The sequence below is a fragment of the Periplaneta americana genome, chromosome 6, assembly GCF_040183065.1.
Source record: "Periplaneta americana isolate PAMFEO1 chromosome 6, P.americana_PAMFEO1_priV1, whole genome shotgun sequence".
NCBI classification, from domain to species: domain Eukaryota; kingdom Metazoa; phylum Arthropoda; class Insecta; order Blattodea; family Blattidae; genus Periplaneta; species Periplaneta americana.
In genome coordinates this window covers 130175157-130192871 of record NC_091122.1, presented here as the reverse complement: position 1 = coordinate 130192871, position 17715 = coordinate 130175157, and the positions used below count along the sequence as shown (strand labels likewise).

The window sequence follows — 17715 nt, the reverse complement described above, 5'->3', positions numbered from 1 at the left end:
TCCCCTTATTCTCCACTGTGATAAACTGATATACTGAAGCAATTCTGTTTGTTATGTAGAGTAGTGGCAAAAAAAATACCGGACCGACCCTTGTAGCTGATTTCAGAGCCTTGTTCACTCCAGAGCACGATAGACTGGTAACTAAGACTCTCGTGGTTCGAATCCTGCCTGGGAAGGAAACTTTTTTTGTTCCTTATTCAAATTTATTCCCAATACTTTTCGATTGGTGGTAAAATTCATGTTCTGGGAATAATAAGTTAAGTAGTAAAATATCGCTGCAATAGAAAAGTATTGGGAATAAATTTGAATAAGGAATTAAAAAAATCCTTCCCAGGCAGGATTCCCATCACGAAAGTCTTAGTTACCAGTCTATCGTGCTCTGGAGTGAACAAGGCTCTGAAATCAGCTACAAGGATCGGTTCGGTTTTTTTTGCCACTACTGTACACATTACAAATTGAGTACCGGGTCTTTCCTGGGGGTAAAAGGCGGTCAGAGCATGGTGCCGACCACCACCTCATTCTAGTGCCGAGGTCATGGAAAGCATGGGGCTCTACCTCCATGCCCCCCAAGTGCCTTCATGGCATATTACGGGGATACCTTTACTGTGCACATTACATTGGGATTATAAATTTGAGAAAATTTATAGAAAAGTATATACCGGCACCTCAATAATCCAAATATAGAAGACAGATTCTATATTTAATAATAATAATAATAATAATAATAATAATAATAATAATAAACACAGTGGGATATGTATAGGTGTTAAGTGATAAATAAACACGTTTTGCGTAATAAAATCATAAACAGACATTTAAATAAGGAGTACATAAAAATTAACACTGCAGTAAACACAAAACATTAAATTAAAAGAAAATAGTTTTTCATAACAACAGTATAAAAACAATTAAATTAAGTATACACAATAAAAATAAAAAATAACAATAGACACAGTGGGATACATTGCATTAAATGTTTACAACGTGTTAAATCAGGCAACTTATCATAAGATATTCTTCTAATGTAGCTATATTTAAAGGAAATCAAACAATGGTAGTGATAATAATAATAATAATAATAATAATAATAATAACAATAATAATAACATTAAACAAATGATAAATTTATTTATTTATTTATTTATTTATTTATTTATTTATTTATTTATTTATTTATTCTGGTGTAGTTAAGGCCATCAGGCCTTCTCTTCCACAACACCAGGAATACAAATACAATGTCATTTCTGTGGCAATTGAATAGAAACAATTCCACATATCGCTGATTCAATATTACAAGGTTCTATGTCTATATCAGAAATATTACTACATACACCTTTGTAACATTTAGCCAACGATATATCTGAATAGAAAATTCTTCTGAAGTTTTTTTTTTTTAAGACATTATAGTTCCGATAAGCCAAATAGTAAACTTATGTAAGTAATATTTCCGTCTGTGGCTTATCTATTTCAAACTATTTTATTTGGTACGGTATACTTTCTATAAATGAAAAGCATAGCTTTCGAAAATATGTTCTAAATAGTCATATTCCTTTTTTCTAGCCCCTATAACTTTTATGTAATAATGTTTATTCGAAAAATTAAAAGACAGGAAATCTACAAGCAATATTTACTTACCTTGTATGTATAACCATTAGACGAACACGTGGTGGGACGCGTATGACGTAGCATCTGCACGTCGTCGGGTCTTGACTTAAGGCACACAACATCACATTATCAATCTACAAACATGCATCCGTACGAGAAATTTCAACCCGCATCTCGCCTTCACGTAGCTTTAAAGCTGAAACGGTCTCTTTATTATACTACAGTGACTATTCCAAGACAGTGAGATGGTGATGTGGCGACATCGGGACAAGGGTGAAATCAAAATGATCACTATGCTTCATAAATGATCCATTTCGTCACTAACACTAATATCGTTCTTGAAATGTCTTAGATCGTCGAAGTGCCCAATTCTTTTGGGACCGATGTATGAAAATTAGTAGAGTAACCTGCTTCAATTCATGCATTAACGTGTTATCACAGTCTAGTATATACAGTCACGAAGCTTGAGTTTTTGAGGGTACTAGGAAAAATAGACTATGCAGGTACTATTTCGCATTGTCTGTAATGAGGCGATAGTAGCGATCCTAGTGATTAGCAACTATCTATGGCTGCATATTTACTACGTATTGAGCTTCGTGACTGTATATGCTAGCCTGTGATGTTATATCTATTTAAGTTTGTGCGCGTATATTCTGTGCAGTAAATGTAGCCTATAGTATTGGTACTAGAATTAGTCATTTCTTTTGTGATCTAACAAACCGTAGACATTTTTCTTTGTCAGGAATCTTACCTCTATATTCAACCTTCAGAAATGTTTTAATGAAGTTTTGCCCTACTAAAACTGGATGAAAAAATTTAATTTCTCGAAAATGCTACACTTTTATGAAACTCTTGTAGTGAGATTTCTAACGGGTCTACTAGTATTTCTTGATTTCAAATTATTTTTAATTTCATGGCTGAGTTTGGTACGTTTAAATTCTCATATTCGATTTTTTATATACTTCTAGTGTAGGAGACTGTTATGTCAATTATGTATCATCTTGGCTCTTGTATCAAATCTAATTGATTGTGACCCATAGTTTTATGAGCAATTGTCTATCTGTTACAATAAAATAAGCTGGCGTAATTGTTCAAATCGAGAGTAGAATGAAATACAGTATATATTTTAAAGAAAAGAAACTTATATAAGACATTTTAAACGTGATTTTAACTTGTACGTTTTTAGATTAAAAGTTTTGACATTACATATTGTAATCTTGACTTCCAAACATGGACAATATCTCATGTAATTATTTACGTGTTATTTCTGTATTTAAGTTATTAACCCGCATCATGTTCAAACTTAAGACCTGCAGATTCTCTAAGTATAGCGAAAACATATTTTATCAATATTAAATAAGTTAAAATAAAATACTTTGAAATAGATAAGCCACAGACGGAAATATTACTTACATAAGTTTATTTTTTGGCTTGTCGGAATCATAATGTCTATAAAATAAAAATGAAAAAAACTTCAGAAGAGTTTTCTATTCAGAAATATGTGTAATTGTTTCTATTCAATTGCCACATAAATGACATTTATCATTTGTTTAATATTATTATTATTATCATCACTACCATTGTTTGATTTCTTTTTAATTATAGCTAAATTAGAAGAATATCTTGTGATGAGTTGCGTGACTTAACGCGTTGTAAACATTTAATGCAATGTATTCCACTGTGTTTATTGATATTTTCTGTTTATTATTTGTATTGTGTATACTTAATTCAATTGTCTTTATAATGTTATTATGTATAATCATTTAAAATGGAACCAACACATTAATTGCCTTTGTAATAAATTACATAAAATATATTATTTTGTTTTATTGAGGAATTACTTGTCAATAAGTTTATTACGTACAATATATTTAACTTTATTTCATCGGTAATTATGTATGAAATTATAGGATGGGGTAGCTCATTTAAATCCAATTTTAGTGCATTTTATTTATTACAGAAGAAAATAATTAAAATATGTCTTCTTAAACCCATTGATTTTCCATCTCAAAAATTGTTTTTAGACTTTAATGTACTTAACATAAGACAAATTTATTATATTGTATTAATAAAATTCATACATAAAAATCGAAATAATTTTGAATTGTATTCTCATAGTTATGAAACAAAAGGTATGAATTCTTTAAGATTGTTTGAACCAAAATGCAACACTGTTACAGTATTTAATTATAGTAGTAATTTAGACCCAAGAATATATAACAAATTTATATTTAAATATCCTAATCTTGTCAATTCTAATTGTTCTAGTATTAAATTTAAAAAGTTATGTGTGGATTTTATAAAAATTGAAAAATTGTAAATTTTAATTTGTATATTCTAATTGCATAGTAGACATAAGACAAATTGTATTGTATACTTATAATTTCAATGCAGGAATCCGCGCCTGAGCACGAGTTCTACTGTTTCAGGGGCGAACTAATGTTTTTTCTGTATATATTATATTTTATATTACAATTATTAGCAAAATAAATAAAAAAATACTATTTTCTTCTAATTTAATGTTTTATGTTTGCCTCTGTGTTAATTTTTATATACTTCTTATTCAGATGTCTGTTTATGATTTTATTATGTAAATCGTGTCTATTAATTACAACACCAATACGTATCCCACTGTGTTATTATTACTATTATTATTATTATTATTATTATTATTATTATTATTATTATTATTATTACTATTACTATTATATTTGTATTGTGTAGATTTTATTCAATTATCAGTTTCTGGATTAATTATGTGAATCACACCTACTTACTTGTAGCTTAATACCAATATGTATTCCAATGTGTTTACTCTTATTTTTATTGTGTACATTTTATTGAATTATCGGCTTCTGATTTTTTATGTGATTCGTATTTGATTCAAACAATTAATATGTTTTCCACTGTGTTTAATTTTATTTTATTAGGTAAATTTTTATTGAACTGCGTCATTTGATTTTCATTCTATAAGTCGTATCCGTATGTACTTACTTACATCCGATATAGTTGTATTTCATCTATTTAAGCAAGTTTTAATTCTGGTTGAGTGTAAGAGAAGGCCTTATGGCTTAACTCTGCCAGGTTAAATAAAACTATTATTATTATTATTATTATTATTATTATTATTATTATTATTATTATTATTATTATTATTATTAAAGTTCATTTCATTCAGCTACAAGAACTTAAAGCAATGTGAGATATTTTAAGAGAATTGTGGATCTTTGAACTGCAAGTCAATTTTTTGTAGTTGTTTAATGAATGCAGGAGAATCCTCTTTCCATAACAAGTAATTCATGCTCTACTTACGTCATGGAATCTAAATTGCATAGCTGTGAAGATATTTCATAAGAAAATGTCTTCATTCCATTCTTTGTTATATGTATAGCTACACGATAGATTTTTCTGTAAATTAAAAGAATTGTGAACTCTCTTTGTTTTTATACTTGTATTATACCAGGTTTTTATTTCGAAACTTCCCAGTCTAAATAACTATTTATTCAAATTAAATTAAATTAAAAAAAACATGTCAATTTAGATTTTGAGGTGGAAGTTTAATATTAGTGTTAATTGCATTTTAGGTTTAATCCCCTCTCTCTCTTCTATCCCGTCCTTAGAAATTTCAAATGGCACCCCTATATTACGAAATTAAAATATGAAAAGAGAGTATTCAATTTTTCATACATCTCACTCATTTGTTCTCACATATTTTGTTTTCTGTCGTAACCTGGCAACCTGGATTGGTGTTACTGTTGGTTGTAGTAGAATGAAAACCGTTATTTTGAGTAATTTTCTAAATTTAATAATTTAAATTCATTAAATTAAATGTTCAAAATGTTCTCTATTATTGACTACACACTAGGAGCACAGTCTAGTATATACAGTCACGAAGCTTGAGTTTATGAGGATACTAGGAACAATAGACTATGCAGGTACTATTTCCCATTGTATGTGATGAGACGATAGTAGCGATCCTAGTGGTTAGCAACTATCTATGGATGCATATTCCCTACATATTGAGCTTCGTTACTGTATATACTAGACTGTGATAGTAGCAGATTGTAGTATATACAGTCACGAAGCTCGAGTTTATGAGGGTGCTAGAGACAATAGACTGTGCAGGTACTATTTCGCATTGTCTGTAATGAGGCGATAGTAGCGATCCTAGTGGTTAGCAACTATTTATGGATGCATATTTACTACGTATTGAGCTTCGTGACTGTATATGCTACATCCGATTTCGGAACTTCTCTACATAGCAGTGCTATAGTATCAAAACCATTTATAAATAACGTAAATCCAAATTTCGCCTTTTATTCTCTTCTATCCTGTTTTAAATATTTGAAGAATATATTTATAATACATACTATAATATTCATTAATATTAGTTTGTGTTATACTGAAATAACCCTACTTTTATTTTCTTCAGTTCTAATCAACAATAACAATCCAGATTGTCAGGCGACGATAGAAAACAAAAGATATGAGAACAAATATGAGTGAGAAGTATAAATAATTGAATACTTTTTCAAATTTAAGTATCATAATGTAAGAATGTCATTTGAAATTTCAAAGGGAGTGAAACCCAAAATGCAATTAACACTGGTTTTAAACTTTCCCCACAATATCTAAACTGACGTGGTTTTGTTTAAATTAAATTTAATTTAAATACAGTTATTTAGACTGGGAAGTTTTGAAACGGAAACCCTTTACATTTTTCTCCGTTCATCGTTCAAATTTCTATAATCATAAATGGTGTAACTTATTTATTTGATCCATTTTATACCATTTTAATGAAGTTGGTGTCTTTCTGTCTATTTTATATTAGAAGATACAACATTACACATATGATTTTTATTCAGAAATTTATAGAAGAGCTTTAACTTTTCTACGTCACTTTTATAAAAGTATATAATGATGATCAAACATTGTATTTAAAGCATTAAAGTAATAAATTAGTTTTTTCAGTTATACTGTATTTCTCAAAATAAAAGGCGCGATGGTAGTGATCATACAGATTTTAAAATCTATAAAGTCAGCAACTCTTAAAATATAATTTAACTCTTAATAGTTACGGAGCAAACGCACAGTGTTCTAATTTATCCAAAACAATATTTTATACTGATACAAAATGATGTCAGTCGAGTATAAACATATTGATTAGTATAATTATTGAAAACAAACTGAGTTATGTTACCACCTGAATCTAGATTAAACACGTGATTCAAATTGGAATTAAAGGTAAACAAATATGCTTTCAGTTTGCAGATCAATGCAGTTTTCATATTTTGAAAGAAATAATGAAAGGTTAGCTATTTCATGTGTCAATACTTGAACGCTAATCCACACAGTTTTCATTTTAACAATACCAGACAACAGTCTGTCACTTTCATATGTTGCAGTCTTCAAAGTAACTGACAATACGTATGAGTCTGATGTCGAGCATAGTAGTACTTCGTCAGAGATATGTTACAGTTTGATTCTTAATATTGTTATAACATTAGTAACATTTTAATTCTTACGATTATTAGGTAATTTAATTAAAATTTGTTATGGTAAATTTAATTTTTAAAATTGTAAAAAAAGAATTAGTAAAATTACAACCTTAGTTCAACATTTTTATTGTTCAGGTATTTAAAATATTATAATTTTTAAATTTAATTTAATATAAAATTTTCTAGAGTTGAAACGTTAAAAGTGTTACAATTAAAAAAAAAAAGGCAATACATCTTTATAACACTTTTAAAATTTTAACTCTAGAAAATGTTATAGTTTTAATCAAGTGTCAAAGTAAACAATAAAAAAACAATTCATTTCAAATCCTACAAAAATTGCGAAATACCCTTAGCAAATTACCGTAATTTTCATGTAAGGCTTTTAAGGAACCCGGAGATTCATTCCTGCCCTCACATAAGCCCGCCATCGATCCCTATCCTGTGCAAGATTAATCCAGTCTCTATCATCATATCCCACCTCCCTCAAATCCATTTTAATATTATCCTCCCATTTACGTCTCGGTCTTCCCAAAGATCTTTTTCCATCCGGGCTCCCAACTAGCACTCTATATGCATTTCTAGATTCGCCCATACGTGTTACATGCCCTGCCCATCTCAAACGTCTGGATGTTATATTCCTAATTATGTCAGGTGAAGAATACAATGCGTGCAGTTCTGCGTTGTGTAACTTTCTCCATTCTCCTGTAGCTTCATCCCTCTTAACCCCAAATATTTTCCTAAGAACCTTATTCTCAAACACCCTTAATCTCTGTTCCTCTCTCGTAGTGAGAGTCCAAGTTTCACAACCATACAGAACAACCGGTAATATAACTGTTTTATAAATTCTAACTTTCAGATTTTTTGACAGCAGACTGGATGACAAAAGCTTCTCAACCGAATAATAACAGACATTTCCCATATTGATTCTACGTTTAATTTCCTCCCTAGTGTCATTTGTTATTGTTATTCCAAGAAAATTTCATTAGATAATTAAAATTCAAATGATTTTTACAGATTTAGTCTTTTCTTTCTAACAATGATGCATGTTTAATAAATTTTATTTCTTAAGCTTATCATAGCTCTAGTAAAATCAAATCCTTTTGGTGAAATTTTATAAAAATATAATTTTGAATCTTATTGTAGATTTAGTAAATTCAATTTTCAATATCGATACAGATTTACTTAGTCATAATAATTACATCCCCGAGGTTGCCACAAATTTTAAAAAATGCTATGCTTAATAATTTGTCATTCAAGAGTAACATTTTATTTTTGATTTTAAACATAACTAATAAAATGTTACTACTTAAGTTTGTTATGTATTTTATAAAAGTTATTTTTCTCAGCATTGGGAAATTTATTATTTCATATATTATTCCATCATATTGGGAAATTTAATTAGCCTATTTAGTAAAATGTTATTTTTGAAGTCGTCATGGGTTGAGTGCCGTGGATATAATACAATTTCACCTTTAATATATTTTTAAATTGGATAAAATGTCACTTTCAAATTTTCATATGTTCAGAAAAATTCCATTCTTAAATTTGAATGAGTTCAGTGAAATACCGTTTTGAAGATTTTAATTAATTTAGTGGAATTTTAATTCTTACAGTTACCATAGATATAGTAAAATACTGTCTCTTTCTTTAAAATGTTACAGATTTAATGCAATTAACTAACATTGGCATATATTTAGTTTAAATTTCATTCATAATACCTGTCATTTGTTGACAGTAAGAATGAAATTATATGACGTACTATTTGACGAGGGAGAAAATGAAGATTGCTTGTGTATTTTACTTCTTCATTTAATTAAGTTAATAATGATCATACTTGCTAAGAAAACTGAAAGTCATTCCTACTAGCTTCAAACAAGAATTTGGTTTCTTACCGCCAAGAAGAAGACTTACTTCCCTGCGGGTGCGTGGAGACAGTTCAAATAATGTTTGTACAAATATTCTCTCTCTTCGTAGTACCACCTGAGATAACTGAGCTTCTGTTTGTAAATACGATCTGAATGACTTCGGACACTTCAAATTGTAGTACTGAGTAATAACTATAATTGTATTACGAAAACAAATGAAGACTATAGAAACTATGTTGTACTTTAAAGGTAATAAGCCATCATATTCTGTTTTGGATTTTAAAATATTGTTACGACTTATGAGTATGACAAAGTATGACACTAAGGAAAAATATTATTTGTATAGTGGAAAAACAGTCCAGAACACTGCTGGTGCCCTGACTACCCAAAATTCCTGAGATTTCACAGTTCTGTCATCATTTAAATTTCGGACTTTTCGTAGTCCTCGGATAGTGGTATACAGAGTGATTCAGAACTTATGTTACAGAAGAATATGGTAGATAGATATTTTTAGAACCTATGTTTATGACAGAAGGCAGTTAGTTCCTATAGGTGAAAATTGGTCAAGTCTCACCACTACACATTATGGGGATCCACAAGGCTCAATAATTGGTCCTCTGTTATTCTTAATAGCAATAAATGACCTTCCAGAATTAATTAAAGCAATAACAATTATATATGCAGATGACACTACTTTCCTATGTTCTCCCTTTGGTCTAAATCAATTACATGATCTTAACAACTGAAATAAACATTTTTTAATTAAGCAATGTGTGTCCTATCTCGCACCGGTACGGTCTTTGCCGTATTGTGATTGTTTGTTGTTGCTATGTACAGTGATGCGTCATTGTCTCGGTCCACGTCATGGCAATCGCCTAAAGCGAGAAAGTTACAGAGATTTCTGGAAAACACCTTGCACATTTTATTGGAAAAAGTACCGCTTGAAGTACGCATCAGGGTATGGTTCAAGCATGACGGAGCTCCTGCGATCTTCAGTCTTGCTGCAAAGCAACAGCAGACGGCGACATTTGGTGACAGGTGGATTGGTTATCAAGGTCCCGTCCCATGACCAGCAAGATCGCCAGATCTTAATCGTCTTGACTTCTTCTTGTGAGAACATCTGAAGACCCTAGTGTACGCCACACCTGTAGACAAGGTCGGTGATTTTCTTCCACGGACTGTCAATGCCTGTGACACCATGCCTACTATACCTGGCATATTTGAACGCATGCGGCATTCAATGTTTCGGCGATGCCAGTAGGCCTACTGTTTACATACAAGAAAGAGGGCGTCAGTTCCAAGCTCTTCTGTAATGTACAAGTTGTTAAGTGTCGTTGTCTGTTGTTTTTCATTGAAAGCTCAGTCAGCAGAGAGTCATATCATTGGCCCTTACATGGATAATTGTCTACCAGCCACAACACTGAAACAAGTGCAGCGCCGTATTGGTGCGAGATAAGTCACACATTGCTTAAAGAAAAATGTTTCTTTTAGTACCCTCTATCTACTATATTCTTCTGTAACGTAAGTTCTGAATCACCCTGTATATTTCATATTTCAAGATTTTCTAAACTGACCGTCCAATAGAATCCAAAACGCGTCAATGGTTATGATGATTATAGAAATAGTGTTGTTTTTTTCTTAGTTTTGACAGCTGAAGGCATCAGTCATCATCCACTTAGGCTATCCTTATTTAGAAACTTAAAAACAACATATTCTAGATCCAGAAAGGTAATTTTTGTTTATTAGGTACGCTATAACTGGACTTCGCGTTCTCTAGACCTAAATCAATTCAAATTTTATTTGTCGAACCACTTGAAAACATTTGTTCATTCACAATCCATTCCCAACATCGAAATACGTTGGCGTGTCCAAGATGGCTACCAACTTATCCGACATACACGTGATATTTAGAAATAATATGATAGTCTACGACACTACGACTGCAAGTCTACATTCAGACTGAAGTTGGCCATTTTGAGCACTTTCTGTAACGATGTGGATCCCAAATTTTACGAAACACCCTGTATAAATTTCATATTATATAATATGTTTCTACTTATGTGTAATTATTGTTGTATTTCATCTCATTCGTGTATAAATATCGTAAATTCTAGTCTTGATCTCTATTTACTATTGCCTTTCAGATTCTGGGGTTGTTCATATACTACAATATTTTAATTAAAATAGTGCAATGATAAGCTGAGTTTGTAGGCGAAGCGGACTTACTTGGAAAAAAATATCTACCATTATGCCATAAGTGCTTTGACTGTCATAATTCCTACAAGAGCTTCTTGGAATCGATCTCCGGTCGCCTTGTTAACTTCATTTATTGAATTTTTAAATTATGGTTTATTTAACAACGCTCGCAACAGCAGAGGTTATATCAGCGTCGCTCGTTTATTGAACCTCAGTTAATATTCCATTAATAATCTCTCCAATTCTGGAAAATTATCTAACAGTTAATGTAGGAATACTTTTTACTTGAAAGCAGTAAAACTCTCTCAAGTATTACATGCCGTAAACTTAAGGGGCCATATTCATAAACATTCTTACCGCGGGCTTCCCGTGGATGATCAGGAACTAACGTTTTTCATATTCATAAACCAGTGTTAGCGATATATCATATATGATATGATATGATATGATATGATATGATATATGATATGATATATGATATGATATGATATGATATGATATGATATGATATGATATGATATGATATGATATATGATATGATATGATATGATATGATATGATATGATATGATATGATATGATATGATATGATATGATATGATATATGATATATGATATGATATGATATGATATATGATATGATATGATATGATATATGATATGATATATGATATGATATGATATGATATGATATGATATGATATATGATATATGATATATGATATGATATGATATGATATGATATATGATATGATATGATATGATATGATATGATATGATATGATATGATATGATATGATATGATATGAATCCTGTACAAGTAATCACTCGATAGCCGGGGCTAGTTTAGCACGCTCGTAGCGCGGGCTAGCTAAATGTCTATGCATAGCATCCAAGTAGATCAACTTCACGAATTGATATCATATTTTAAAAAAGTTTTGTAACTCAAGAACCTAATTTTACGTTCACACGAATAAAAATATTGATACAAGTTATTATAATTGTATTATAATTAAATTATTGTTTTATTCTGATTGTATTGTATCATCCATGCAAACGTTTGTTGTTATTATTGCCACCTGTTCTGTTGTACTGTTTGAACTTATGTTATTTTTCGTTTGTTTCAGGGTGCAATTCAAGATGGAGGCTAGGTAATGTCAAGACATCAGATTCTTCTCCATTGGATCTGTTTAACGAAGGTAAGATTTCTGTCATATTTCACGTAGCATTATGTAGTCAAATTTAAGTACAAATTCAGCTATTGTGCATTTTTTTTTTTTACTTCGTAGAAAAATTACAGAGCAGAATCTGGTTCTGCATATAAGATTGTGGAAGTTGAAGTGCGCGTTATTTTAGCCATCAGTACGTCTTCATGTCTTGAACGTCAAATTCAGGTTTGAAGTTTTTAAATATTGTTGTTTACTTCAAGGAGCACGATTTAATTTTGTTATGTAAAATAATTATACTAATTTTAACCCGACAAACCTATTTACCAAATGCATAATTGTTTTTACTGTATAAATTAGATCAGGGGTGCTCACGGGAGCGCCCTGCAGCCTCGCTCGAGGCGAGGGGTGCAGACTGGGCCGGTATAAGTGGACCAGGCAACAAGTACAGTGAGGATCACATAAGAGCAGTTCCTAAAAGGCTAATTTGCCCGTCTCTTCAGTGTTGCCAACTAATACCAGATTCACTAAAAACGGTAAAATCATAATGCTGTATACAATAATAATGATAATAATAAAAATAATAATAATAGTAATAATACTTACTGCTTTTTAAAGAACCCGGAGGTTCATTACCGCCCTCACATAAGCCCGCCATAGGTCCCTATCCTGAGCAAGACCAATCCAGTCTCTATCATCATATCCCACCTCCCTCAAACCCATTTTAATATTATCTTCCCATCCACGCTTCGGCCTCCCCAAAGGTCTCTTTCCCTCCGGCCTCCCAACTAACGCTCTATATGCATTTCTGGATTCGCCTATACGTGCTACATGCCCTGCCCATCTCAAACGTCTGGATTTAATGTTCCTAATTATTTCAGGTGAAGAATACAATGCGTGCAGTTCTGTGTTTTGTAACTTTCTACATTCTCCTGTAACTTCATCCCTCTTAACCCCAAATATAATAATAATAATAATAATAATAATAATATACTATTAACAATAACGATGTCATGTTTATTTACTTATTTATTACATCTCATCTTTATGTTGGGAGGTGTTTTCTAAATGGTTCAACAATTTGTGAAAGAGTAGGTCTGTATTTTACTCCTGGACTTCTCGCACATTATGTTGCAAATTAGTAGATTAATATGATCGAATATTAAAATGTATTTTGTCTGACAACATGAAATTCATTGCTTTGACTAAACAGTTTACGATTCACGAGACCTAACCTAAAAATATATTTTGTTTGATCACGTGAAATGATTAGTACAAACTCAGAAAACCGAATGCCACTTTGAAATGTGTGCTTAGGAATACTTACTTACTTACTTATTTACTTACTTACTTGCTTACTTACTTACTTACTTACTGGTTTTTAAGGAACCCGGAGGTTCATTGCCGCCCACACATAAGCCCGCCATAGGTCCCTATCCTGAGCAAGATCAATCCAGTCTCTATCATCATATCCCACCTCCCTCAAATCCATTTTAATATTATCTTCCCATCTACGTCTCGGCCTCCCCAAAGGTCTCTTTCCCTCCGGCCTCCCAACTATATAACACTCTATATGCATTTCTGGATTCGCCCATACGTGCTTATTTGAAAGTTTCGTAACAAGCTGTTTTTTACGGTGATGGGTTGTTAGCCCTTCGCCCAACCCCCAAGCTGGAGGACCACCGCTCATCGGCTGTCCGCGACTGCTTATTCAATACATTCATAGCTACCCTCCATATCTGGAGGCCGTCTCCTCGTTCCGCAACCTGAGGACGCGCCATGCCGTGGTGATAGGGACCCACAATACTTACTTACTCGTAATAATTTCGCTATTCTAGTTATAATTGCTATCTCTGTCCGCATTTTCTATCGATCACATAAGTGCATGTATCACACCATATTTTATAGCCTATTTACTTAGGCCTACTCTTATCTGACTATAATCTTGAATTGTAATCACAACGCAACACAACACACAAAATAACTGTTATGTATTAATATAATACTGATATTAATTAATTATTAGTATGTTCGAATTTCACTAGCTTCCAGTAATCGGCTCAGAAATCTAGAACAATTTGAATTTTCAGAATTTGCACTACCGACAACAGCTGTTCCTGCTGCCAACATAACAGTTAGAAAATCACTACCAGTTATAGTATTTCTCAATATCGAAATTCGAAAAAAAGTTGGCAAAAGAAAATTCAACCTGAAAACTAGAAAATCACCATAATCCACTAGCATACGTAGTAGTGCGGGGAAAATGGTTAGTTTTCATCCTTAGGGTATTAAGTAAGGTGATCCGGACTATAGAACCCGCTGCTATGGAACTCGGCGGAACCAGCGCAGCGGGGCAAGAAGATGAGGTTGTAGGATCGTCTTTCAAACGAAATATAAAAAATATAAATCAATACATTGACAAAAGAAATTATAAATACAAACATTGTTTTAGGAACAGACGTAAACTTAAAATGCTAGGCATTACATGTATGTTTGTGCCACCAGATGAGTAATATCTGGAACAATCGATCTAATCGAATGCAGCCGAATCATAATGTCAAATGCTTATCGCTTAGCTGTGATCTGTGGCTGGTTTCACACATTTTTAGAACAGAGATAACCTGCTCACATAAGCACGTCGTACCAAACATGCTACATGCCTGTGCAGACTTGAGAAAGGAAAGTACGTGATACTATTTTTAAAATATGTGCCTGGTTAGTAATTGAAAATAAAATGTGAGTGAATGTGTCTAAGGTCTTGCACTGTTTATTTTAAGTGATATTGAAGTAGATGTCTTTTTAATATTGTATATGTTATTAAATTTGTGAATTTTTAAAATATGACTGTTAGTACAAGGGGGATACAAGTAAATGTGAAAATTATAGAGGGTTATTTTACTAGACAATTTGTGAATTAAACAATACATCTCAGAGAATATTAAGGATCATCAAGCACGTTTCATACAAGGAAGATCAACATGTGATCAGATTTTCATTCTTCAACAACTTGTTTCTAAAAACTGGGAATTTGGAAAGGATTTACATTTGGTTTTTGTTGATTTTGAAAAAGCTTATGATACTCTGAGGAGAAAATATTTATGGTCAGTTTTGACAGAGTTTGAAATACCACAAAAATTAATACAATTGATTAAGGAATGCATGAGTAATTCGAAATGTAAAATTAAAGTTGGAAGTGTTATTTCATATAGTTTTCAAGTTTAATCTGGAGTGAGACAGGGAGATGGTTTGTCACCCATACTTTTTAATTTGTCTTAGAAAAGGCATTACAGAAAATTAGGAATGAAAATATTGGAATTTCACTGGGCAATGGTAAAATTAAAATTTATTACCATATGCTGATGATATTGTCCTTCTAGGACAAACAGAAGATGATATCAAGAAACGTTTTAGACTCTTAGTAGAAGAAACAAGAATAACAGGTTTAAAAATTGATTCTGATGAAACTAAATACATGAATATATCACGTGCCTCAAATAATAGAGGGTGACTTATAATAGATCATTGGGAGTTTAAAAAAGTTACTGAATTTAAATACTTAGGAAGTATAATTAATGAAATAGGTTTAGTTGGGAAAGAAATTGAACATAGACTCGTTACGGCAAATAAGTGTTACTACTCCCTTCATAAATCGCTTAGTTCCAAACTCCTTTCTAGATTATCAAAATTAAGATGCTATAAAACAATAATCCTATCAAATCTCCTCTATTGCTGTGAAACTTGGATATTAAAAAAAAACAACAAAATCCCTTTTTACTTTTGAGAACAAAATCTTGAAGATTTTTAGTCCTATTCAAGAAAATAACACATGGTGAATTTTGAACAACAGGGAACTAAGGGACATTTATAAAGATCCGGACATAATAGCCTTAATAAAAAGTCGAAAACTACGTTGGCTTGGACACGTTCTACGGCGTGATGAAGACTCTCTTCTACGAAAAGCTTTCGACTATTCTCCAAGATGTACAGACCTCTTGGTAGGCCTCGTCTCCGTTGGCAGGACCAAGTATGTGATAATCTTTGTACAGTGGGAGGACAAGAAGATGCAGAGAACAGAGACGAATGGCAATATATCGTGAATGAGGCTAAAAACCTCTTAGGTTTTGAAATGTCCTAAATTGATTGATTGATTGATTGATTGATTGATTGATTGATTGATTGATTGATTGATTGATTGATTGATTGACTGTTAGTACGACCAAAAATTTAAGTTTAGGCTGTTGGCCAGGAATCGTTTTCGTAAAATGAAGTACTAAATTGATTACTTTCTGTCTAGCGTCCAGTTGGACAACCAAACTTTCACACATCGTCACACTCTTTTCAAAGTAAAATGTTCACCCTTCCTCCCTCCTCGCTCGACCACCCACCCACCCACATCGATAGCAGCAATATCGAAAACAGTAGCAACAATAATATAAATGATAATAAAATAATAGTACCAATTTCCATTTCGCCCGTCTTCATTTGGTTTTAACTGAAATATAAATAAGTCTACGTAATTGAAAAAACGGCAACGCCCAGTTAATTTAAAATAAACATTTGAGAATTTATACATCTTGGCGATGACAACAGTTTCTTCTTATTAAAAATTGGTTTTGGTGATCTCTTATATGATGATATATTTTATTCGTCAACCAACTTTACAATTCATAGTTATCGTGAACCTTTACATTTCTCCTTTTCGATCCACCATCACTTTAATATCTATCCACATATCATCCCTGTTTATTTATTATTGTTGTTGTTGTTTTTATTATTATTATTATTATTATTATTATTATTATTATTATTAACATTTCATCTCTTTTTTTCGCCACCATCTTGTCTACATATTATCGTCTGTTTTGTAATTACGTATTCATTGATTACGTATTTTTTGTTTAATTCATATCCTATCGTTCTAAATACACTATCATATATCCTTCCCTATCTGTCCTCTTCTATTCTCTTTATCCTAACTAGACTGTCTCCCTTGCTTTATCCTCTTTCCTATTACATATTCCTTTCATTAATTATCTTATTATTATTATTATTATTATTATTATTATTATTACTGCTACTATTATTATTATTATTATTATTATTATTATGATTATTATTATTTATACAAAGTATATGATTATGTCTCGTGACGAGAATATTGTACGAAATGGAAATATAAAAATTGGAAATTTATCTTTGAAGAGGTGGAGAAGTTAAAATATCTTGGAGCAACAGTAACAAATATGAATGATACTCGGGAGGAAATTAAACACAGAATAAACACGGGAAATGCCTGTTATTATTCGGTTGAGAAGCTTTTATCATCCAGTCTGCTGTCAAAAAATCTGAAAGTTAGAATTTATAAAACAGTTATATTACCGGTTGT

General features: G+C 31.6%; 1 protein-coding gene across 1 annotated transcript in view; it reads left to right on the top strand.

The window, feature by feature from the left end:
- wge (winged eye) overlaps nt 1-17715 on the top strand; it is a 705384-nt gene that overhangs the window by 16245 nt on the left and 671424 nt on the right. Inside the window, exon 2 of the mRNA XM_069828951.1 lies at nt 12291-12362. The gene's annotated coding sequence lies outside the window, so the exon portion shown is untranslated. The remainder of the gene's footprint in view (nt 1-12290; nt 12363-17715) is intronic.